Below are 25,013 nucleotides of genomic sequence, written 5' to 3'. Positions count from 1 at the left end.
AAGAGGGAGATAACAGAATCTGAAGCAGGATCCAGGCTCCATACCAGCACAGAGCCCGACGCAGGGCTGGAACTCACGAACTGCGAGATCTTGGCCTGGGCTGAAGTAGGACGCTTAACCGACTGAGCCACCCAGGTGCCCTTCTAATAAATTTCTTCAGATAGATAGATAGATAGATAGACAGACAGACAGACAGACACATAGATATAGATACATATAGATAGATTCTACTGGTTCCAAATTCTGGTTGACACTTGACTGATGCACTCAAAAACAGAGTAAAGTAGTAGATTTTAAAGAAAAGCTAAATAGAAATTCTGGAGTTAATAAGTATAATAACTGAAATGAAAAAAAAATACTAAAGGGACTCAAAAGCATATTCGAACTATTGATACTGATTCCATAGAAATAGAGAATGTGAATAGAGTTATAAAAGAGATTGAGTTAGTAATCAAAAACCAAAGAAGAAATAAAGCACAGATGGCTTCACTGATGAATTCTACCAAACCTTTAAGAGATATTAACACCAATCTTTCACCATCTTCTCCCAAAAATATGAGAAAGAAATACATCCCAACTCATTCAGTGAGGCCGCATTATTCTGATTCCAAAACCAGACAAAGATTCACAAGAAAATAAAACTACAGACCATTAATTCTTATTGATAAAGAAGCAAATTTCTTAAAATATTTTCAAACTTATCCAGCATCATTTGGACATGATTATACACCATGACCACGTAAGATTTAGCTATGGAATGCACAGTTGTTTTTGACATGTGAAAACTCATCAGTGAAATACAGCATATTAACAGAATAAAGTCCCCAAATGACATCTCAATAGACACAAAAAAAGGCATTTGGCAAAATCTAACACCGCCTCATGTTGCAACCACTCAAAAATAAGTTTAGAAAGGACCAATCTGACCTATACAGGTCATCTATAAAATTTCCATAGCTAACATTATACTTAATGATGAAAATTTTGATTCTTTTCCACTAAGATCAGGAAAAAGACAAAGGATGTCTGTTCTTATCACTTTTATTCAACATTGTATTGAAGTCTCTAGCCAGGGAAATTAAGCAGGAAAAAGAAAATAGAAGGACTGGAAAGGAACAAATAAACTATCCCCATCTGCTGATAATATGATCTCATTTGTAGAAAATTTTAAGGAATCCACAAAAAAAAAAACCTATTAGAAATAATAAACAAATTCAGTATGGGAGCATGAAAGAAACTGACAACAAAAAAACAGCTGTATTTCTATTACTGACAATGAAACTCTGAAAATAAAATAAGAAAAAATTTCAATTACAGTAATAAATTTTTTAATGTTAGGAATAAGTCTAATGAAAGATTTTCAAGATGCATACACTGAAAAGTACAAAACATAATTGAAAGAAATTAAAGAAGACCTAAATATATAAAGACATCCCACGTTCATGGGTTGAACAACTTAATAAATGGCAATACTCTCAAAACTTTTACATAGGTTCAACACAATCCCTATCAAAATCTGTTTCCTTTTTTTCCTTAATCCTAAAGTTCATATGGAAATGAAAGAAATCTAGAATAGGCAAAATAATCTTAAAATCGAACAAAGTTGGAGGACTTGTGTTTCCTGATTTCAAAACTTACTACAAATAAAAACTTACTACAAAGCTGCTGTTATTGAAATAGAGTGACACTGGCATAATTATAGAAATATAGATCAGTAGAACAGAATTGCAAGGACAGAAACTGACCTTTATAATTTTGGTCAATTGATTTTCAGCAATGGTACTGAGATAATTCAATGGAGAAAACACAGTTTTATCAAGCGATAGCACTGGGGAACTGGATATCCACATGTAAAAGAATAAAAATGGACCCTTATCTCACATCACAGAAAAATTAACTCAAGCTGGATCACAGACCTAAACATAACAGCTAAAGCTAGACAATTCTTAGAAGAAAATATGGAAGTAAATCTTTGTGGATCTGAGTTAGGAAAAGCATTCTTACATGTGCTATCAGACATAAGCAATGGAAGAAAAAAATAGATATATTAAATTCCAACAAAACCAAACCTAAAGCATAAGTGACAAAAGAAAAAAATATATTAATTAAACCTTATCAAAATTTTAAAAATTTGGGCTTCAATAGATACCATTAAGAAAGTAAAACCACAACTCACTGAACGGAAGAAATATTTGTAAATCATACATCTGATAAGACTTGCAGTCAGAATATAAAAAAGAATTATTACAACAATAAAAAAACAAATAACTGAATTAAAAATGGAGAATCTGGGGGTGCCTGGGTGGCCCAGTTGGTTAAGCATCCATCTTCGGCTCAGGTCATGATCTCGTGGTTGGTGGGTTTGAGCCCCGGATCAGACTCTGTGCTGACAGCTCAGAGCCTGGAGCCTGCTTCAGATTCTATGTCTCCCGCTCTCTGCCCCTCCCCTGCACACTCTCTCTCTCTCTCTCTCTCTCTCTCTCTCAAATAAGTAAACATTTAAAAAATGGAGAATTTGTGAAGATGTTTCTCTAAAAAATATACACAAATAGTCAATATGCACATGAGGGGTGCAGAAGTCATTTAAGTCATTTAAGCATCCAATTCTCAATTTTGACTCAGGTCATGATCTCACTGAGATCAAGCCCTGAGTCGGGCTCTGTGCTGACAGCACAGAAGCTGCTTGGGATTCTCTCTCCCTCTCTCTCTTACCCTGCCCTGCTTGTACGCATGCACATTCTCTCTCTCTCTCTCAAAATAAATAAATAAACTTAAAAACTATGCACATGAAAAGGTGCTGAACATCATTAGTCACGGGGGAAATGGAAATCAAAAGCACAATGAAATACCACTTTACATCCACTAGGATGGCTATATTTTTTCAAAGAAAGCAGAAAATAACAAATTTAATGAGAATGTGGAGACTCTGGAACCCTCAGACCTTGCTTATGAGAATGTAAAATGGTGCAGCTGCTGTGGAAGACACTTTGGCAGTCCTCAGAATGTTAAACATAGAGCTGCCATGTGACCCAGCAATTCTAGTTCAAATACATACCTCAGAGTATTCATAACATGTGTGCACACAAAAACCTGGACACGAACGTCCACTGCACCATTATTCACAAGATCCAAAAAGTGGAAACAATCCAATGTCCTCAGCCAACAAATGGATACACACAACAGGGTAAATCTATGCAATGGAATAGTATTCAGCCATAAAAAGGAATAAACTTCTGATGCTACAACTGGATGAACCTTGAAAACATTACGCTACATCAAAGTCCAAACACAAAAGCCACATATTACATGAGCCCATGTATAAAAGGGAATAGGACAGTCCATAGAGATAAAAAGTAGACAGGCGGTTGCCAGGGGCCGGGAAAGAAGCAATGAGGAGTAACTTCTAATGGATATGGGGTTGCTTTTTAGGGTGGTGAAAATGTTCTGAATTAGATTGTGGTTATATTTACATAATTTTGTGAATATGCTAGGATAAAAATACTTCAGTACTTCAGCATACACTTCACGGTGTGAACTTCATGGTATTATATCTGAATAGAGCGGTTATCTTTAAAATATCCATCAGTAGATGTGAACAAATTATGGTATATCCATATAATAGAATACTACTCATTAATAAAAAGGTATGCTACTGATAAACATAAAGCATTGATGAATCTCAAAATAGAGTAATTATGCAAACTGAAAAACTCAGACAATAACACATACATATTGTATCATTGCATTTATGTAAAATTCTGGATACAAACTATTCTCTAGTGCTATAGTGACAGCAGATGTGTGTTTGCTTGGGGACAGGGTGAGGGGGAAGAGTGGAAGGGAAGAATGACAAATCTTTTGAAGGTAGCAAATGTGCTCACTTTAGTGATTGTGATGATGCTTTCATGGCTATATACATTTTTCAAAATGTTTCAAATCATGCAACTTAAAATATGAGCAGCTTACTGCATGTCAAATACACTTTAATCAAACTTTAAAAAGTATAACCACATATAAATCTGTATCTTGTGCTGAGTAGATAATCTGTACATTGTCACTCCCTGTTTCAAAACTCTTCAAGGGCTTCCGTTTATCTTTAGCATCACATCTAATTTTTTTGAGAGGGTACATGCGTGCGCGCACAAGCAGGGGAGGGACAGAGGGAGAGGGAGAGAGAGAGAATCTTAAGCCGGCTCCATGCCCAGCACTGAGCCAGATGCAGGGCTCCGATCCCACTACCATGAGATCATGATCTGAGCCAAAATCAAGAGTCAGACCCTTAACTGACTGACTGAACCACCAAGGCATCCCAAATCTAAATTTCTTAAGTGGTCTATGATGCCCTTACGTTATCCCATACTTTGTTAGCTCTCTGACATCCTCTACTACTCCCTCTCTAGTTTGCTCTGCTCCGGAAACACTCGTCTTCTTTGGCTGTTCCTTTGATATTTCAAGCTCTTTCATACCTCAGAGCTGTTGCCCTTGCTATGTCTTCTGTCCAGGACACATTCTCGCAAGTATTTACTTATGCCATTCCTCACGTCACTCAAATACCACCTCATTGTAGAGGTATTATCTACACCAATTCCTTCTTCCAACTCTCTATTTCTTTTTTTTTTTTTTTTTTTAATTTTTTTTTTCAACGTTTTTTATTTATTTTTGGGACAGAGAGAGACAGAGCATGAACGGGGGAGGGGCAGAGAGAGAGGGAGACACAGAATCGGAAACAGGCTCCAGGCTCCGAGCCATCAGCCCAGAGCCTGACGCGGGGCTCGAACTCATGGACCGCGAGATCGTGACCTGGCTGAAGTCGGACACTTAACCGACTGCGCCATCCAGGCGCCCCCAACTCTCTATTTCTTTTACTGTAGTCAAAGAGCTACCTGAAATCATACATTTGTGTATGATCTGTAAGCTCTATCAGGGCAGAGGTATTTGGTTGCTTTTATTCACCACTCAATTACTCAGTGCCTAGAAGCGTACTTCCGAAATGCGAATCTCTCATTAAACACCTGTTGAAATAACTCTATGCATAAATGTTGGTTGACTTAATATTCCAAAAAAAAGTAAAGAAATAAAATATTAGGTGTTAAGGCAAAAAGTCTTTCATATTAGTACTTCAGGCCAGAAATGCAGAGTGAGTCTGAGTACAGAGATACTCTAGACAACAAGAGAGGAGAAACTGGAAAGCTTGAAACTCACATTGGTAAAATCCAAAGATCTGGAAGATTACAAATGAGTCTTTTGCCTCCAGCATCTTAGGGCTTGAAGGATGTATGGATATTTCCCTTAGGGAAGAATGGGGGTAGGAAAGTGATGTAGTAATTAGATATGTCTCACACATATATTTATTATAAATAATTATTGGTGTGTCTTAATTTACTCTGATATGCCTAGGTTCCCCATTGGTCTCCTTCTGAATTCCCAGTCCATTGGATAGTTGAATAGTTCTGATCTATTTATTTAATATTAATCTCTTCATTTAATGTAATATACTATATGTGTTCCTACTGAATTTATGTTCAATTATAACAATAATTTATTTGTCCATCTTTTTATAATGTGATTTATATTTTGAGAAAGATATAATGAAGATATTTAGGTCAACTACTGAAATTAACTATTCTCAGTATTGTTAAGTGGCTCACTTCATCTCTCCAAAAAGAGTTTGTTCCAGAAATCACAGGGCCAAATAAACACAAATGTTTTCATTTCTGCAATGTTGTATATTGTTGGCATTTATTGGATTATCTTACAAATAAATTATTGAGAGAAATTAGCATTAATTATATTAAAATATGTATGTTTTTATTTTTTAATTTTTTAATGTTTATTTATTTTTGAGAGAGAGAGAGAGAGAGAGAGAGAGAGAGAGAGAGCATGAACAAGAGAGGAGCAGAGAGAGAGAGAGAGACAGAATCCAAAGCAGGCTCCAGGCTCTAGCTGTCAGCACAGAGCCCAACATGGGGCTTGAACCCACAAACCGTGAGATCATGACCTGAGCTGAATTCAGACGCTTAACCAACTGAGCCACCCAGGTGCCCCGAAAATATGTATGCTTTTAAACAGATAAATGTACCCATTGACTAAATGGAAAGAAACAAAAATCAACAACACTTAAAAGCAGTAAATTCTCAAAAAAAATAAAAATAAAAATAAAAACAGTAAATTCTCCCCTATGTAAAGTATATTCTGAACATAAATAAACCAACAATAAAAACCAAGTCCCCCCACCAAAAAAACAAAACAAAACAAAACAAAAACCCAGGAAGGTGGTATTTTAAAAATTCATGTAAATAAATTTTATCTTCACTAATATCTTCATTTATAGCAGTAGGCTGTAACAAAGTCATTTCAAAATCTGCATTGCATTAAAGAAATGAAACAATATAGCCTGTGTTTTTTTAATCCCATAAATATATTTACAAATAGATTTGAAGATGCTTCCCAGATGTTTTTCATGTGATTTTTTTTTTTCAGACACAGAAAGCAAATGAGGGTTTTCGCAGAAAACTTGTTTTTTAATAAGTTGGTGGTTGATTGTGCAGGTGTGTGAATGAATTTCAAGAGGCTCCCAACATTCCTTGGGGTTTGTCCTCCAGGGGATATATTGTGGGGCACAAGCACAGGGCTGGGGCCTCTGACTCCCTTCTCAATACCAAAAACTCAAAGTGTCTGATTTGCCTACAGCCAGCCACACAAGCCTTAGGCTATAAAAAAAAAAATCTAAAATGAGCCAACTGTGATTGCTATTTTTGTCAGAACCAGCACTAAAGTAACGCTCAGAATGTTTTGTCCTCTAAATTCTAATAGACAATGTTTCTCATACACAAAGCACCAGAACGTTTTGGGGGTTTTTTTTGTTCTGTTTTTTTTTTTTTTTAATGAAGCTTGAGTAGAGATTTACCAAGCACCCACACAAAGCTGTTTCAGTATTTTGGAAGAATCTGAGTTATATTACTAAAAAAATATATTGAATTCCAGGTAGTTTTTGAGTTAGTGAAGGGTCTCACCTCATTTGATTCCAGTTATCTCATTTTACAGATTTTACATAGCAGAGAAGGGAAATGATTTCTGGAGATTCATACTGCCAAACAGTGAGAAAACTAATAGCAGAAACCAGGTCTTCTGCCTACACTCCTACTCGATCTTTCTGCTATACCTGTCCATCTATGTTTGAATTCAAAGTTGAAAAAAATAGCTGAAATGCGCCCCCAATAGTTTCTCGATTTTTGAATTAGTTATTCAATTTAAGCCTACAAAGAGTATAAGAAGGGGCATTTTGTTTTACAGCTAATACACAAAGCATATATATTTTTCTTAAGTAGAAAGGCAGAAACCAAGTTGACAAGTCTGGTGCACAGTATCATTTTCAAGCATATCCCTGGTGAAAAAACATATTGAAAGGAACATAAACAGCACTGACTGTTACATCAAGCATATGACAAGTTGGTAAATTCTTTTGATCCTTCCAGTGGGAAGGAAAAATGGAGTAGATGACCTCCATCAAATTGTGGAAATATACCCACTGCCCTCCACCCTGGGAACCTGCTTTCTGCATGCAAACAGAAAAGGAAAGCAAAATAAAGTAAGCAGTTTACCCATGTAGAGCTAACCTGAAAATACGTAGTATATGATGCTGTAGTTGAAGATGTCAACTGTGAAGTCAGTCACCACCAAGAAGATAGCCAGCTAACTGAATCAGGGAGGAAAGCAGAATGAGGGAGTTGTCTTGAAGAGCACTGTGGGCTCCAAACTATAATAGACTAAGTAAGGTTATATACAGGTTCACAGAGACAAAAACAAGGTCCTGGACTGGGCTCCAAAACTTTACTGTGCAAGATGCAAAGTAGGGCCTTCCTGGTAGTCCATTCATATAAGATTTAAGGAATTTAGTTGATAGTTAATATGAATCAATTACCAATTAAAAAAAAAAACTAATGTGGTCTTAGGTGCATACGTTGCAAAATGATATCAATAATAGAAATTCTAGTTCCACTCTGTTCAGTGCAGTCTTGTGTAAATTACTTAACCTCCACGGGCCTCAGTTTCCTCATTAGTCAAATGAGGGGTCAAAAGGCCAACTCCCAGGATTGTTGTAAGGATTAGATTAGTTGATACATGTAAAATGCTTAGCACAGTAGGTGATGCTCAATAAATGTCCATTTCTATTATTAGAAGCATCGTTATTCATAAGGCATTGAATCCAGTGACACAACTTTTATGTGTGTTCCAGTAAAAACATTTCTAGAAATGAAAAATTTGAATGCCATATCATTTTTTAAGTTTATTTATTTATTTTGAGGGAGAGAGAGAGAGAGCACAAGTTGGGGAGGAACAGAGAGAAAGGGAGGGAGAGAGAGAGAGAGAGAGAGAGAGAGAGAGAGAGAGAATCCCAAGCAGGCTCTGCACTGACAGTGCAGAGCCCAATGTGAGGCTCAAACTCACAAATGGTAAAATCATGACCTGAGCCGAAATCAAGAGCTGGATGCTTAGCCAACTGAGCCACCCAAGCACCCCTATGCCATATCAATTTTACTTGTCACAAATGCATTCTTTTGATTTGTTTTCAACCATTTAAAAATGTAGAAAAACATTCTTAGCTTAGCCTGTGTGCCATACAGAAACAGGTCCAAGTTTGGTCTGCAGGCCGTAACGTCGTGCGACTCCCTGAATTAAGGCAGGATGTTTGGTTTTCAGAACTTCCTAGATTTTGGAGTTGTGGATGAGGAATTGTGGACCTAAAGTCTCCCCAAGTTAATACTGTCACTAGTGTAAAGTGGGAATGGCAGCCTGTTGTTATTTTGGTGGCTGTTTCCTGACAGCGGAAGGGCTTGAGACCCTTGGCCATGTGTCTGGGGCTAAGCCTTGCATCCTGCCCTCAAAAGGAGCGGCAGCCACCCCCCTTGGCCTGATGAACCTAGAAATGTACCTGTCTCTCTCCCTGCTCTTAACCAGGCCAAGCCTGAGGCTCCCACCCACAGGGCTAGAGGTTATCATGTTGGAAGACAGTGCTCAGTCCAGGGATACATTTTTTCAAAAAAAAAAAGAGGGCATAAACAAACTAGGAATTGTTCAATAGAAAGTAGCCAAGAAGGTGGGGGGGGGGGGACCCGTAAAAACCCATCAAATAAGGAACATATGGAAACCAGCGTGTTTAACGTGGAGGAAAGATAACTTGGAGTCCTATAGAAACTGTCACCACATACCAAAAAGGCTGTCATGTAGAAGAGGAGACAGACTTGTTCTCTGAACTCAAGACGGTGGGTAGAAACTATGGGGACTCAATATCTGGATTGATACAAGGCAGACCGTTCCAATTAACAGAACTGTCCACTGATAGAATGGGTTGCCTCAAGAGGCAGGGTTCAAGCATTAGTTGTATGCTTGTTTGGCGAGGATTTTGAAGACAGAGTTTACACCAGATTAACCACTTAGCCAAATACTTAGAACTGCAGAAAGTGGCAATCCCCTGGGGTAGGGGGGGATCAGAAATATATGACAAGCTGCTCAATATCCCCCAAATCGCAGAAATGCACATTTAAAACAATAATTCAGGTGTTAGCATTTATAAAGTTTAATGATATTAAGGGCTGGCAAGGGATGTGGTAAAATAGGAACCCTCACGCACTCCTAAAGGAATAGAAATTACAATTCCTTGTGATCTCAGGACACTCACACAAAGCAAATATAGACAGGGTTGTCCACGGTAGCCTCGTTTGTCATAATGACAAACGGCAAACTATCCAACAATATGTTATAGATAAATAAAATATGGTAGACTGATATAGTAGATCTATATGCATTAACTTGGTAAATCTACAAGACTCATAGTAAAATGATAAAAGTAAGCTGCACAACAATGCATACAATAGGAGACGGTTTAAGTTAAAAATACACATAAAGACACAACGCAAACCTACTAGTTCTACAGAAATATCCATATTTATGTTAAATGCATAGAAAAATTCCTAAAAGATAGACACTAAACTGATGGGAAAGGAAAAGGAATTAGCTCAGAGCTCAAAGGTACTTTAGTTTAATCTGTAATATTTGGAATGTTTACAATGGGAATTCTTCATGGTTTACTTGTTTAATTAAAAATAAATATGTAAATTGGAATATAAGAGAAAACTAGGGCCGGGAAGGAAACTAGAGATTATTGATCCAGCTACTTCAATTTACAAATGAAGAAAGCTGAGGCTTGGAATAGCTAAGCAATTTGTTCAAAGCTCTACAGGTATTTAAAGCCAGAGCCACAATGACAGAACATGTGTGTAATAAGAAAACATAGGCTTTGAGTCGAGAAGCCTGGATCTGGGTTCTACCTCTACATGATAGGTTTATGACCGTGGGAAGCACACTTACTATCAGATTCTCAGTTTCCTCTTCTGTACATTGGGGGTTGTTTATTCAGGATTCATTCAGTTGCAAGGAACAGTAGCCCAGCTAACTGAGATATAAAGGAAATACATCCTCTTAAAATAGACAAGTGGAGAAGACCTCAGGCACAACAGCATTCAGGGATGCAAAGAATGGCCTCAAGACTTCTTCCCCAAATATCACTACTCAGGTGTTGGTTTATTCTCTCCCACTCTAGGACCATGTGGTTCTTGTGGGATGGTCAGCCAGGACACCCTGCATCCCTCTAGGTATTGGGTTTGGGATATTTCCCCAAAGAAAAGGAGTTGCTGTAACAAAAAAATGGGGGAAATTTTTTTATAGGTACAAAGAAACACACAAACAAAACAAAATAAATTTTCTAGCCACTTCATAGTTTTGAGAGGAGAAGCAAACAAGAAAACTTAAGAGATGCTATTGCACACACTATATGATGTTATGCAAACCAAAAGAGTCATTAACTCATGTGCCTAAACTCCTCGCAGCCTGTAATTTCCACTCTTCCATGTTGTATCTTTTAGGACTATGATGAATGATCATTACTGGTATGTTCACAGTGGGCCTCTTCTCCCCCAACGTTTGTGTCTTATGTAGCCTACTTTGTCAATATTTCATAATGGCCATTGTATTCCCATTGAAATAGTCAGAAAACATTCAGTATAAAATGTTTCTACTTCAGAGGAGGAGGGAAGACTATGGAAATTTAGTAGCTGTTAGCAACAACATTGAAAGAAGTTGCCCCACTGGAATTTTATTTCTAAAATAACAATGTTGAGGGGGCACCTGAGTGGCTCAGTTGGTTGAGCGTCCAACTTCGGCTCAGGTCACGGTCTCACAGTTCATGAGTTTGAGCCCCACACAGAGCTTGCTGCTGTTGGCATGGAGCCCCCTTCGGATCCTCTGTCTCCCTCTGTCTGCCCCGCCTCCACTTGCGGGCTCTCTGTCTATCTCTCTCAAAGATAAATAAACATTAAAAATAAAATAAAATAAAATAAAATAAAATAAAATAAAATAAAATAAAATAAAATAAAATAAAATAAAATAAAATAAAATAACAATGCCGAGTGAAATACTCTTAAAAGCTCTACCTTCTCCTGTCTTTGCTGCTCTTGTGACAAAGTTGGATGCTTAGCCGAATGAGCTAAGTTCTCTCTATAACGTTGACAACCTTTAAAACTTAAAACTCTCAAAACTATCATTTTCTTCAGGCACGTTCTAGCATTTTAAAGTGTTAGTGCTGGTCGCTATTGGGATAGCATGTTGAAAATATAACGGCAAATTGACGACAGCTCAAAAGAAAGCAACCAGAATGATAGCAGGTTCAAAGTTAACAGGTTAGCTTGAATTTTTCAGCCTTGTTTCTCCCATTTTCTGTTACTTCTTCCCCTTCCAAGTTACAAATAACTTTCCAGCTCTTATCTGGTCAGTCAACGATGAGAAAAATCTGTAGTGTTGTACCTTACCAAGCACTGACACCCCATCAGCTCATTTATCTTCATGGTAAGATTCAATGAACTAGCGAGGCAGAGATTACTGTGCCTATTTTGAGAAGAGGAACTTGAGGCTCATACACAAGAGGAACAAGAGTTCCTCTTGTGTTAGGTCACAGGGTAGTAAACACAAGGGCCAGAAGTTGGATCCCATTCTAGTATTTTTTATGTGACATCACCAAGTCATTCAACAAAAATTAGTATCCACTCTGCACAAAACATGGAGGAAAATTCATGGTATAAATATATGAGGAATTGCCTATATATTCCTCAGTGCCTAAGGGGACACGGTTTCAATAGTGGAAAGTTCTGAAAAATGAGCAGGAAACTTTGTTGATGTCATTTACCACAGTATGCCCAGTGTCTAGCATATGGCTGAAACACATTAGGTGCTCAATAAATATTTATAAAGTGTGTGAATAAACTAATGAATGCAAGACCACATAAAGGCCAAAGTCACAATAAGTATGAAATATTATGGGGCCGAGTATACAAGTGCTCAGGAGACTGCCATTCTTCAAAATCTTCCTTAAAACAGACTATGTAGTATGACACTTATGAACTTTAGACTTGGGGTCTCACAGAAAGTCACTTAAGATCTATGAGAGGGGCCTTGGGAAAGTTATTTTATCTCTTGGACGTTAATTAAGTCCTTCATTCAACAGACACGGTACACTTTCAGAAACTAATAATAGGCTCAAAGAGTTGTTATGATAAAACGAAAGAAGGCAGATGAAATGACTAGCATAGAGGAAGACCACGATTCATGGTAGATTTTATTTTTATTATTATACCTTCCAACGCTCCCTTTCTTGTAACACCCCTAGACAATTAAACAGGTGAGGTGACACGGGGGCAGAACACTGTGCCTTCTCAATTCCAGAACAAAATAAACAAAAGCCCATGATCAAAAACCCAACACAGATTAGTGCTTGGATGTAACAAGCCAGCTCTACTAGTGTAGGATGGGGGTCATCTGACGTGACAGCAGCCACTCTTCCTGAAGGTGACAGAGTCATCACAGCAGAATATTTTAGGTAAAAGGAATCAAACATTTCTAGGAGGAAGAGTTTGGCAGTAAGTGAGGATATTTAGCTTGGGGAAGAGAAGAGAGAGACACTGGGGCAGACAGAACAGATAATATGTGAGCTGTTCTCAAGGGCTATTAAGGAGGAAAAAAAAAACCCTAAAGCTGTTCATGATTATCCCCAAGGAAAGCAGAGCTGAGTGACAGCTTCATGGAGGAAAAGTTGGATTCACAAAATAGGACATGACTGAATTTTAAGCAGACATATTAGGGTCAGAAAAGGCTGGAAGGGAGGACAGAGTGGCCCACAAAGACAACATAAAAAAATGTTAGATGTCCTTTGAATAGTGCTGTGGTATTAGAGCGCAGGTGCATTAGGCTGAAATGAGCATTGTGACCTGGCCTGGGTCAGATTTATGGGTAACACAGACCCAGACACTAATAGGAACATGGGACCTGCCATAAACGGATTTAAGGAACCGAAGTTAGGTGGTCCTTAAATGAAGAAAAATTATAAAAACCCAGTAAATAGAATTCAACCTCTACAGTCTGTGTTGTCTTCATTTGGGGGCAGGGGGTTGAGGTGGGGAGGAGGTGTGGTAAGTCCTCTGAAAGCAGCTTGAATAAGGAAGAGCTTAATGATGATAATTACGATGCCTCACATACCCCAGCACTTTTCTTCATAGCCACATATATCTCCTCATTCAGCCTACAGCAAAATGGTTACATTGTAAATATTATTTAACATTAAATGTAATTGCTTCACAAATCTGCTTTTATTAAGCAATCCATAACAACAATTCAGTTATTCTCTTTCACTGCTCCATTAATCCTTCGCTTCCCTACCAGGAGAGCAGAGAGGTAAAAGTTTTTTGTACGAGTTGCCAAATCTTATCTGAGCATCTCTGTCCTTGGGAATAGGTGCATCCTAAAAGCTTTACAAAACTGTAGGGGAAATAAAATCCGTAGGAGAGATAAGATAAAGTCTCCTAATGCTGAGGAACATGTCGTAAACAAGTCAGTTAAAATGCGGCAAGAAGAGTTGCTTTAAAAATGGCTTCAAATTTATTTTACTTCATAAGGATGTTCATGATATCAAAAGAAATATGGGATACATATGACAATGAGAAGAGAAGAACTATTTATTTTTTTAAGTTTATTTATTTTTGAGAGAGAGAGAGAACATGAGTGAGTGGGGGAGGAGCAGTGTTGAGACAGGGAGGGTGAGAGAATCCCAGGCAGGCTCCGCACCTGCGGCGCAGAGCCCGATGTGGGGCTCGAACCCACAGACCGTGAGAATCATGACCTGAGCCAAAACCAAGAGTCAGATGCTTAACCGACTGAGCTACCCAGGCACCCTGAAAAATTTGTTCTATAAAGCATTTTAGTGGAAAGAAAAATCTCAGGTGTCTCATGCTACAGAGGTACCTTTCTCAAAATGGTTCTACAGATCCATAAAGAATTTGTTTTAGGGGCGCCTGGGTGGCTCAGTCGGTTAAGTGGCCGACTTAGGCTCAGGTCATGATCTCACGGTCCATGAGTTCAAGCCCTGCGTCAGGCTCTGTGCTGACAGCTTGGAGCCTGGAGCCTGCTTCTGTTTCTGTGTCTCCCTCTCTCTCTGCCCCTCCCCCATTCGCGCTCTGTCTCTCTCTGCCTTTCAAAAATGAATACATGTTAAAAAAATTTAAAAAAAAAATTTGTTTTATAACACTACATCTTAATGTGAAGTCCAAATCAGAGATCTACGAGTCCTCAAGATTCCAATTTGGAATCTTATCTAGACATCACTGTATCACATGTATGTATCAGTCTTGAGTAAATTCTGAATAGGCAAAAGTCAGATGGAATACGAAAGCTTCCTGATGTAAATGAAATGTCTTGAGATTATGAGCAGAAAGACACGCTCTGACTTTATTACTCTCAACACATATCGGTTGAATTCAAAGGAGATATTAAGAACGTGGCCCGTGCTTAGTACCAAATAGCACATAGACATGAATAATTTATGCGTCCATCCTTGGAGGAGTGCTAATAAAATGTGAAATAGGCACATATTGAGGACCGGTGTACGATGGCGAGTTTCATAACAAAGGTACAACAAATTCATATGTATCAAATGCTACACGAAGGTGAAGTCAAATTATAAACCAATAATTGCAAAGCTGACGAAGACACCGACAAGAAACAGTGTGCTAAGAAATATATAGTGTCGAATTAGCAAAGAAAAGCCATATGCAGAGATTTAAGTGAGGCGTGGATGCTTTTAAATGTTAACATTGACATCCAACTTACTTTGGGAAATTGAACGATTGACTTTCTTAAAAAATACATCAACTATACCAACCATACAGTCATTCATTTTAGGAAATTTAAAAGGACAAATGTCACACAATTACTAGAATCTCTGTTACACCCATTTCCAAAATCTAAAATCGAATTATCTTGGCTTTCAGTCAGGGATCATTTGTCTAATGAGGATCATCATGAAAGGTGGGTAGCGGCCACACTCCACACTACCAAGAGAACCCAAAGAATACTTGGACAGTCTGAGGACAGAGATTCTGAAACAGAAACCTAAGATATGGTAACTGACAATTACCCAGAAAAAAGATCTTGCCATCTATAAGCCTTATGTGATTTTCTTGTATGTCACTTTATTAACACTCAGTACCTGTTATACCCATTTCACTTGAGCCATGAAATACTGTTAAGCACAGTGCTTACGAGGATTGGCTTTGGAATCAGACAATCCTATGTTCTCCTAGGAGAACTTTAGTTCTCAGAGCCTCATTTTCCTTATCTTGAATTGTTTTCTGGATGTTTTATAGTTCCCTTATTCCTTTATTCCTCTCTGCCTGCCTTAGTTTGTGAACTGAATGGCTTCCACAGCAGTATGTTTGGATTCCCTTTCGATTATCTTTTGTAAACCTACTGTTGGTTTTTGCTTTGTGGTTAGCATGTGGCTCACCTAAAAGTTCTCACAGCTGGAACAGGCTATTTTTGCACTGATTGCAATTTACAGTTGACCCTTGAACAACACGGGTTTGAACTCATCTAATCTTCACAATTCTACTTCATAGACTTATTTTGCAAATGAGGAGACTAAAGCTCGTCGAAGTAAAGGGACTTGGAAAAAATCATATGCTATGTAGTGGGGTCAGAACTTGAAAAGACAGCTGCCTAAATTTCAAACCCAAGCTCTTAAATTTTATACCACTGTTTTTCAAAGTGTCATACAAGAAATAACCATGAATATCAGAATCTATGCTGAAGGACGAAAATGGGGTGGGAGGAAAGGTTTTTGTTTTGTTTTGTTTTGTTTTGTTTTTTAATGAAAAGAAAGTGTAGGAGAAAATCCATGTTACCCTAGATGAGACGATGAGTTTCTAGAAACAAACCAAAAGCATCATCCATGGAAGAAAAGAAATGATAAGTTGAATTTTGTCAAAATTTAAAACTTATACTTGCAAAAGATCCCATTAAGGCCACAGAAAGATAAGCCATAGTCTGCAAAAAAAATATTTACAAAATACCTACCTCATAATACATGTCTGATAAAGGGCTTTTATCCAAAATATATAATGAGCTCTTAAAACTCAACAATAAGAAACAAGCTAATTAAATAACATACTCTATATCACAACACATCACCAAAGAAGATCAGCATGTGAAAATGCTCAACATCATTTTGCATCAGGGAAATGTAAATTATAATGAGACACTACTACACATCTACTAGAATGGATAAAACCTAAACACAATGCCAACTGCTGGGGAGGAATAACTATTCATTGGTATGAATGCAAAATGGTACTTTCACCTTGCAAGACAGCGTGGCAGTCTCTTACAAAGCTAAACATAGTTTTACCATATCATGTAGCAAATGTGCTCCTAGGTAGTTACTCAGTTGATTTGAAAACATATGTTCACCCAAAAGCCTGCATGTGAATGTTCGTGGTAGCTGTATTCATACTCACTCAAAACTGGAAGCAACCCAAATGCCCTTTAATGGGTGAATAGACTTTTTTTAAAAAGTGTGGTATTTTTACAGAGTGAAATGTCATTCTGTAATAAAAACAAATGAGTTACCAAGCCATGAAAAGACATGGAGAAACCTTAAAAGCATACTTTTAAGTTAAAGAGGCCACTCAGAAAGGCTACATACTGCATGATTCAAATTACATGACATTCTAAAAAAAAAAAAAAAGCAAAACCACAAGAACGATAATAACAATCAGTGGCCAGAGGTGTGCAGGGCATGGGGGTTGAGGAGTAAGGTTTGATGTCTGAACCCTAACCGTAACCCTCACCTTCAGTGCAGAGCCTGCTTGGGATTTTCTCTCCCTCTCTCTCTGCCTCTCCCAGGCTCTCTCTCTCTCTCTTATAAAGTAAAATAAAATTTAAAAAAATGTAAAAAGCAACTTGACAGTATGCATCAAGAGCCTGCGAGAAACAGCTTTCTCTGCTGGGAATCTATCAGATTGGCTGGATATGTTTATCACAAAATTATTGGCTACTATTAAGAAAACAGAGAAGAAAAATAATTTCAACTCACTTAATAGGAGAGTATTTACAAAAACTGATAAATCCACTTGATGGAAACATAGGTACTCATCAAAATGTTTATAAAGTATTTACAAGCATTAGGTTTAAAAAGGCAAATACAGAATTATACATAATATATCATTATAATTATGTAAAAGTTACACATAATAAACAGACTAGAAGGATATACACCAAGAATATTTATAAGAGTTGTCTTTTTAGTTTTGTGTACTTTCCAAAATGGTCTAGAGTCAGCATGTTATTATGGCTGAAGTTAAATAGACTGTGTGTCTAATTAGCTGCCTTCCCCCAGGGGTACCAGCACAATAATGGAAAGCCCAAGAGCTTACCAGAAGATATCACTGAGGAAGCATTTTAGCGATATTGCTGACGGCCTAAAACTGTCATGGACAAACCACCACTGAGCCCCTTCTGCATCATAGGGAACATGTTGAGAACAATGTGGCCTTGACTGTTTAGTTGCATTTTACTCTTATTGTTCCTGAATCTCAACTGGTTTAGCATTTTGTCAAATAGACTCCCAGACAGTATGGAGATAACGAGCCCAGATAGATTCAGACACTTTATTCTCTACACAGACAGCAAGAGCAAGACCAACAACGTGCCAGGTTCATGCACCGCTTGACTGACAGGATGGCACCCAATCAAAGTGGCCAGAGGAAAGACACCGTGAGCAACAGGTTGCTCGGTTGCCAAGGAGCCCATCTAGGCTTTGGCTAAGCAGACTGACAGGATGCGGCTGTACTCTGAGGACAGGGGAATGAGGTGGCCTGGCCCATGCCTCATCCAAACCAGGGAGGCAGATGGGCAAGCGCCTTCTGGTAGCCTCGCACAAGATAAGGGGTCAAATAAGAAATGCCTTATGACAGCTCCCCGCAGGGCTGCCAATGCAGCCATGGTCCTGGGAGGATCACAGGGCATTCCACTAAGACTCAGGGCAGCCTGTGTTGGAGTCTTGCCTATGTGGCCTATGTGGAGATATGCCAGGTCGTCAAGAGTACCGGTGTGGACCTACTACCCTACACAGCTGTCCTACCTGCTTTCACTCTTAAAAATGTCCTGGTTTAGACATTAAATTATATGGGCATCCTCATACCTAAAGGCGATAATCATCTCCCCCTTCCCACAACACACAAAACACCGCACACATAGATCAACCTATTTATGGGTCGAGAGTGAGAACAAATGGAAGAGTGAATGCCCACCTCTGGTTTATTTAACGTGGTTTTTAGAACTTAAGAAAAGTGATTCTGAGGTTTACATACAATAGATGGACAAGATTAACCAGCAAAAGGGACGCACATATTAATATGCATTATAAAGCCACAATAATTAAACAGTTTAATGATAAAGGATTAGGTAGATGAATACTTGGAAGAGAAAGAAGAAACAGAGCTGTTTCTCTGTTCACATAATGAAACTGGCACAACCAATAGGTGGCAGAATGGATTCCTTAAATAAGTGGTATTGAAACAACTGGCTGAGGGTTTGAAAAGAGCGAGATGAGGTTCCCTGTCTCACACCAAATACCAAAATAAACTTCAAGAAGATCAGAGGGATAAATGTAAAACGTCAAATGACGGACGAACTGGAAAAGATACGTTGGGTAAATCCTTATCTGATGAGGCATGGTCCTGCAGCATATGAAACACAGGCAACCTCAAAAGCAGAGAAAAACTAATAGGTTCAGCTATGCAACTATGAAAAAAAGTATGTCAAAATAATAATCATGCCTACTCCACAGCATCATTTTTCCCATTTTTCAGATGAGAGAACTGAGAAAGTTTAAGTGACTACAATCCGAGCACCACGGCACCAATCTGAGGTACAGCAATGTATCTCTTAGTAGATAGCATGCCCCAATTTCCTCATGAGTGCAGAGGTCATATCTTCTCCGGGCTTCTCCTACGACTCTGTATGTGAGCTTTGTTAATAACCGTAGGTGATTGAGGTATTGATTAAAATTCCAGGAAGGTCTGATGCAGCCAAATGTAGCCCACAGAGAATCTGCAGGAAAAATAAGCAGTGAGCATATGTAGCCTCCGTTACTGTCTCAAAGATATGTTATGACTTAAACCCAAAGCAAGGGGATTATTTCTAGTCTTGATCTTACATCACTCATCTCGCTGCTACTAGCGCCAATCCTAATTACGAGGAGAAAATTTAGCAGCAAAGCAGTCATCCAGGACATTCTGGAAGGAAAATTTACCTTTGTGAAGTTTGTGTATTGTCTGAGACTACTCCTTTGTAGAGACGAATAAGCGGATCTCCAGGCAAAAAATCATGGCCTTGAAGAAGTGACTAGGCTAACGTAACGTGACAGTCACAAAATACTTTCTTCTGAGTAATGAAACCTGAGCGACTTGGGAATAAATATGTAGAATATTATGATGCCGCCTAACAAGAAACCAGATTTGCAAATGCCAATTGTCTCTTTCATAAACTACAGTTTCAAAATGCTTTCACAAACTTTAGGGGTCCAGGTCCTTCTCATTGAAATGGCTCTGCCTTTAAGACACTTAGAAATATGAAGCATACACGCCTGAAAGGCCTTTAAAGAGCAGCTGATAAAAACTCTTTATTTTGCAGACAGGGAGACTAACCAACTAAGAAAAAGATGAACACAGCGTTACAACATTGGCAAGGAATGTGAGTAGGAAATTCCTCCAAAAATAAATAATAATAATAGAAAATAAACACATAAAAAGATCTATAAACCCACTAGTACCCAAGGACACAAAGTTGTAATAATAGACAACATCTAACATCTACTGAGCATTTTCTATCTGCTAGGTACTAATTGCTTATTTAGTCTTCACACTGACATATGAAAGAGGCACTGTTCTTATCCACATTCATACATGATCCTTAACCTTTCACCTACTGGGCCTACGGGGAGACGTGCAAGGTTGTCAGGGCACGGGCACAGAGCTGCTTGCTCACAAACAAGTTCTGCTTCCTTTCATTCTCCAAGGTATTCTGGTTTGGATTCTCACCATCCTCCTCTTTCCACCCGCTACATGGAAAAGTGTCCTATGGCTTTAAATATCTTCATGTTTCAATTTCAGTCATTCTCCAGAGAGAACTTTTCTAACTACCCAATATAAAGTATATCATCATGTTAGTATTTATCAGCGCACCCTATCTATTCCTCCATAGCATTAACCACATCCTATAATTACTCATTTAATTTTTTGTTATCTGTTCCCTGTTTCTCACTGAAGGGTGGGCTCTTTGACAGGGTAAAATATCTTAGTTGTCTATAATAACACATATCACACACAGTATGACAAACAGTAGCAGCTTAAAATAACTTTCTCAGAATTTCAGTGCTAACCTACTATTCAGGATATCATGGCTGGACTATAGGAATAAGCTTTTGGTTTTTTTGTTTTTTGGTTTTCTTTAAGAAATAAGCATCCCAGTGATTCTGATGCAGGTGCTTTGCAAATTTCCCTTTTGAGAAACACAGGCAAAAGATATTGAATTTTTAAAAATAAATACCTCTTTATTCATTCAAAATGTATTGAGGGCCTACGATATGTCAGACATTATGCTAGGACCTAAGCCAAAGAATCATTCGGTAAGTCCTGATGAAGGTTGGAAAAGGAAATAGACCTCACTAATACAAAGGAAGAAAATCTCCTGAATCACTTAAGCAGCTAAGACAATGGGATAAACAGCCCAGAAGGACACAGAAAAGTTTTTAAGACTTTGGTCTTACTAGGGGCGCCTGGGTGGCGCAGTCGGTTGAGCGTCCGACTTCAGCCAGGTCACGATCTCACGGTCCGTGAGTTCGAGCCCCGCGTCAGGCTCTGGGCTGATGGCTCGGAGCCTGGAGCCTGTTTCCGATTCTGTGTCTCCCTCTCTCTCTGCCCCTCCCCCGTTCATGCTATGTCTCTCTCTGTCCCAAAAATAAATCAAAAAAAAAAAAAAAAAAAGTTGAAAAAAAAGACTTTGGTCTTACTGCTAACATAATGTCTAGCCAAACGGTTTGAAAGGAGTTTTCATATTTATATTTCACAGCAGGTTTTGTGGACTTTCTTAAGTAATGATTCCGCTTTGGGAAGCTTCGTTTGGACACTGGGGCAATTATAATACCATGAGTACTTCAGAATAAATGTTTTCAGACTCTACAGGATGTAGAAAAATCGTGTTTATGATGAAAAGCAGCTTGTACAATGTCCTGTGTCGGTGGGTGATACTCAAACATCTTATCCCTTTAGCACACCCCTCTTATTTCCTCACATGGGTAGTGCTAAGTGGCGTTTCTTGAGGTAAAAAAATAACCTCAAGAAACTATTAAATTTACACCCAAATTGAAGCCATTAAAACAAGTGGATTTTTTAATGTAAAAACTTTTAAGGCATCACTGTCAGAAAAAAGCAATTACAGGACTGGATTTCTATCCATGGTTCCCAACATCTCCTTCCTTTGAATTCTAAATAATCTTGAGAGTGTTTTTATTTCTCATAACTTACTCTTCTATGATAGAATCTGGAGCCATTAATATCATGTGGTAATTCATTCAACAAATACTCATGGGACTCGAAATATGTGCCAGGTCCTGTCTTAGGAGGTGGGCATACAATGGTGAACAAAACGGACAAAAATGCATGCCCCCGTGGAGTTTCTATTTGAGTGTGTGTGGTAAGTAGGTACAGTAAGTAACTCATAATTTATGTCACATGGTAATAAATGCTATGGGGAAAAGCAGAGGATGTGAGAAGGTGACATCTGAGCAGAGTCCTGAAAGAAGTTCAGGACAGAGACACACAGCTATCTGGGCAAAGTCCATTTGTGGCAAAATGAAGCAAACGGAAATACATTCTGGTGGAAGCATGTCTGTCATACTCAAGGAGAAGCAAGGAGGCCGGTGTCGGCGAGAATAATAAGCAAAGGGGAGGGTCATCGGAGGAGTTAAGGAGGTAGGCTGGAGCAAGAGGGCCTTATGGTAAGGCGTTCACCCGAGTGGAGAGAGGAATCGCTAGAAGGTTTTGAGTAGAGAAGTAATATGATACTTCAGAAATATCACCGTGGCTGCTATGGGGAGAACAGACTGCTAGTCCAATGTGGAAGTGGTGAGTCAAGTTAGAAAGATATAGCTGTGCCCTGAGTGTTGTCTGTAAGTGCTGAATCATGGGCGTCTACTCCTGAAGCCAAGAGCACACTGTATACACTGTATGTTACCTAACTTGAAAATAAATTATATAATAAAAAAAGGATATAGCTATAATCCAGGCCATAAATGATACATTGCACCAGAGTGGTAGTAATGGGAGTGATGAATAAGAAATGCCTAGAGGGTCCAAGAATCAATCCCCAGAGCACTCCAAAGTTTAGAACTGAGGAAGTAGAGGAGGGGGTCCTCAAAGGACACGGATAAGGAGAAACCAGTGAGGTAAGGGGGAAATGAAGAGAGGAAAATATCCTTGAAACAAAGTGAAGATATTGTGTCAAGGAGGAGGAAGTAATTAACTATATTAGACACTGCTGATAAGTCAAGTTTCGTGAAGACTGACAGTGGGCCTTAGGTTAACAACATGGATGTGACTGGTAACTGTATTAGTTTGCTAGAGATTGATTGGCTCACCGTTCTGGAGGCTAGAAGTTCAAGATCAAGGTGCTGACAGGTTGAGTTTCTTCTGAGGCCCTTCTCCTTGGCTTTCCGCCACTCACTGTGCCCATACGCACCGGGTGTGCCTCTGTGTGTCCTAATTTTCTCTTCTTTTAAAGACACCAATCCTATTGGATTAGGGCCCACCCCCAGTGACCTCATTTTAATGTAATGGCCTCTGTAAAGGCCCTACCCCCAAATAAGGCCGCATTCCGAGGTACAGGGGCTCAGGACTTCTACATATGAATTTGGGGAGGGCACAATTCAGTCTACAACAGTTACTTTATAAAAATCGATTGTGCACAGAGTGGTAAAATTGAAAGCCTTTAAGAACAAATTGGAGAAGAATCGGAAACAAAACCACTCCAGACTACCCAAGGGCTTTTGCCACAAAAGGGAAAGCGAAAAGGGGCAGCAGCCAGAGGGGAAAATAAAACCAAGAGAGCTATTTTGTTGTGTTTTATTTATGAGGACAGGAGAAAGATTAGTAGGTTATGTTTATGAGGAAGATCCAGGGGAAAATTAATGGCACAGGTAAGGAAGAAGAGAATGGCGAGACAGAGATTCTGCAGTTGGTGAGCAGGGATGGGATTAAGTGCAATGCTTTGAGCTGGGAATATAGATAGTTCATCCATAGTAACCGGAAAGAAGGCTGAATATATGGGCAAAGAAGTTGGTTGGTGGGAAGATGTGGTGATAGTAGCCTGAGGAAAATTTCTCCTGATTGTTTCTATTTTCTCAGTTGAATAGGAAGCGAGTGGAGGGAGTGAATATTTGAGTTTTGAAAAAGGAGAAGGCATGAAATTGTCATTGAGAGTGCTAATGGAATTGGCAAATACAGCATAATTGCCAGGCAGCATTAAGGACCCACTTGAGGCTGGTGATCTTGAATTTAAAGTGAGACCACTTAGCATGATTGTATGGGTTTCTCCAACCACATTTGATTTAACTGGGCTTGGGATTTTGTCAAGCGAGTATGATTAACAAGAGAGAGGCAATGGGGTTTAACATAATAACAAGCGACGGGCTCTAAGCTGAATGCGGAGGGAAGTGAGGATATGTTTGGGAAGGGGGAATGGGAAAGAATTTTGGAGGTCCCGGTGGGATAAAATAACTTTTATCAGGTACCAGAGGGACTGAGTTGGTAGTCAAGTGGGATGCTTAACACTGAGGTTACGGAGGGGTTGCAGTTATGAATAATGACAAGATAAGTTATGGCCATGGGAACAAGTGCCCCACTTGGTGAGGAAAAAAATACTGAAAAAAAAAGTCATGAAGCTGAGAGGCCAGGGTGTCAAAAGGATCGTCTACATGGGTGTTAAAGGCACCAAGAATTAAAACAGGAGTTGTATCGACGAGAGTGGTAGTGTGCTATGAGGACAAACATCTTCAATGACTGAAGAGTAAACGAGGAGTCAGAAGATGACTGTAATAAAGACAGGTGTATTAGTCATGGATTCTCCAGAGAAACAGAATCAAGACCTGCAGTCAGCAAACTGGAGACCCAGGAGAGTTGATGATGCAGTTCTAGTTCAAGTCCAAAGGCCTGAGGACCAAGAGAGGTGTTGGCCTACTTCCTGGCTCAAGGGCCAGGAAGAGCCAATGCTTCCGCGGACTGACGTCCAAAGACAGAAAAACACAACAACAGGGTCCCAGCGCCAAGACACTTAGGCAGGAGGAATTTCATCCTATTTAAGGGAGGTCGGCCTTTTTGTTCTATGCAGGCCTTCACCTGATTGGATGAGACACATCCACATTAGAGGGAGCAATACGCTTTACTCAGTCTATCAATTTTAATGTCACTTTCATCTAAAATCACCTTTACAGACACAGCCAGAAGAATGTCTGACCAAGTATCTGGACACCCTATGGCCCAGTCAAGTTGACACATAAAACCAACCATCATAAAGAG

Source organism: Panthera tigris, chromosome X, assembly GCF_018350195.1.
Source record: "Panthera tigris isolate Pti1 chromosome X, P.tigris_Pti1_mat1.1, whole genome shotgun sequence".
In the NCBI taxonomy this organism is placed as follows: domain Eukaryota; kingdom Metazoa; phylum Chordata; class Mammalia; order Carnivora; family Felidae; genus Panthera; species Panthera tigris.
The sequence above is the reverse complement of the archived record's forward strand: the minus strand, read 5'-3'. Positions refer to the sequence as shown.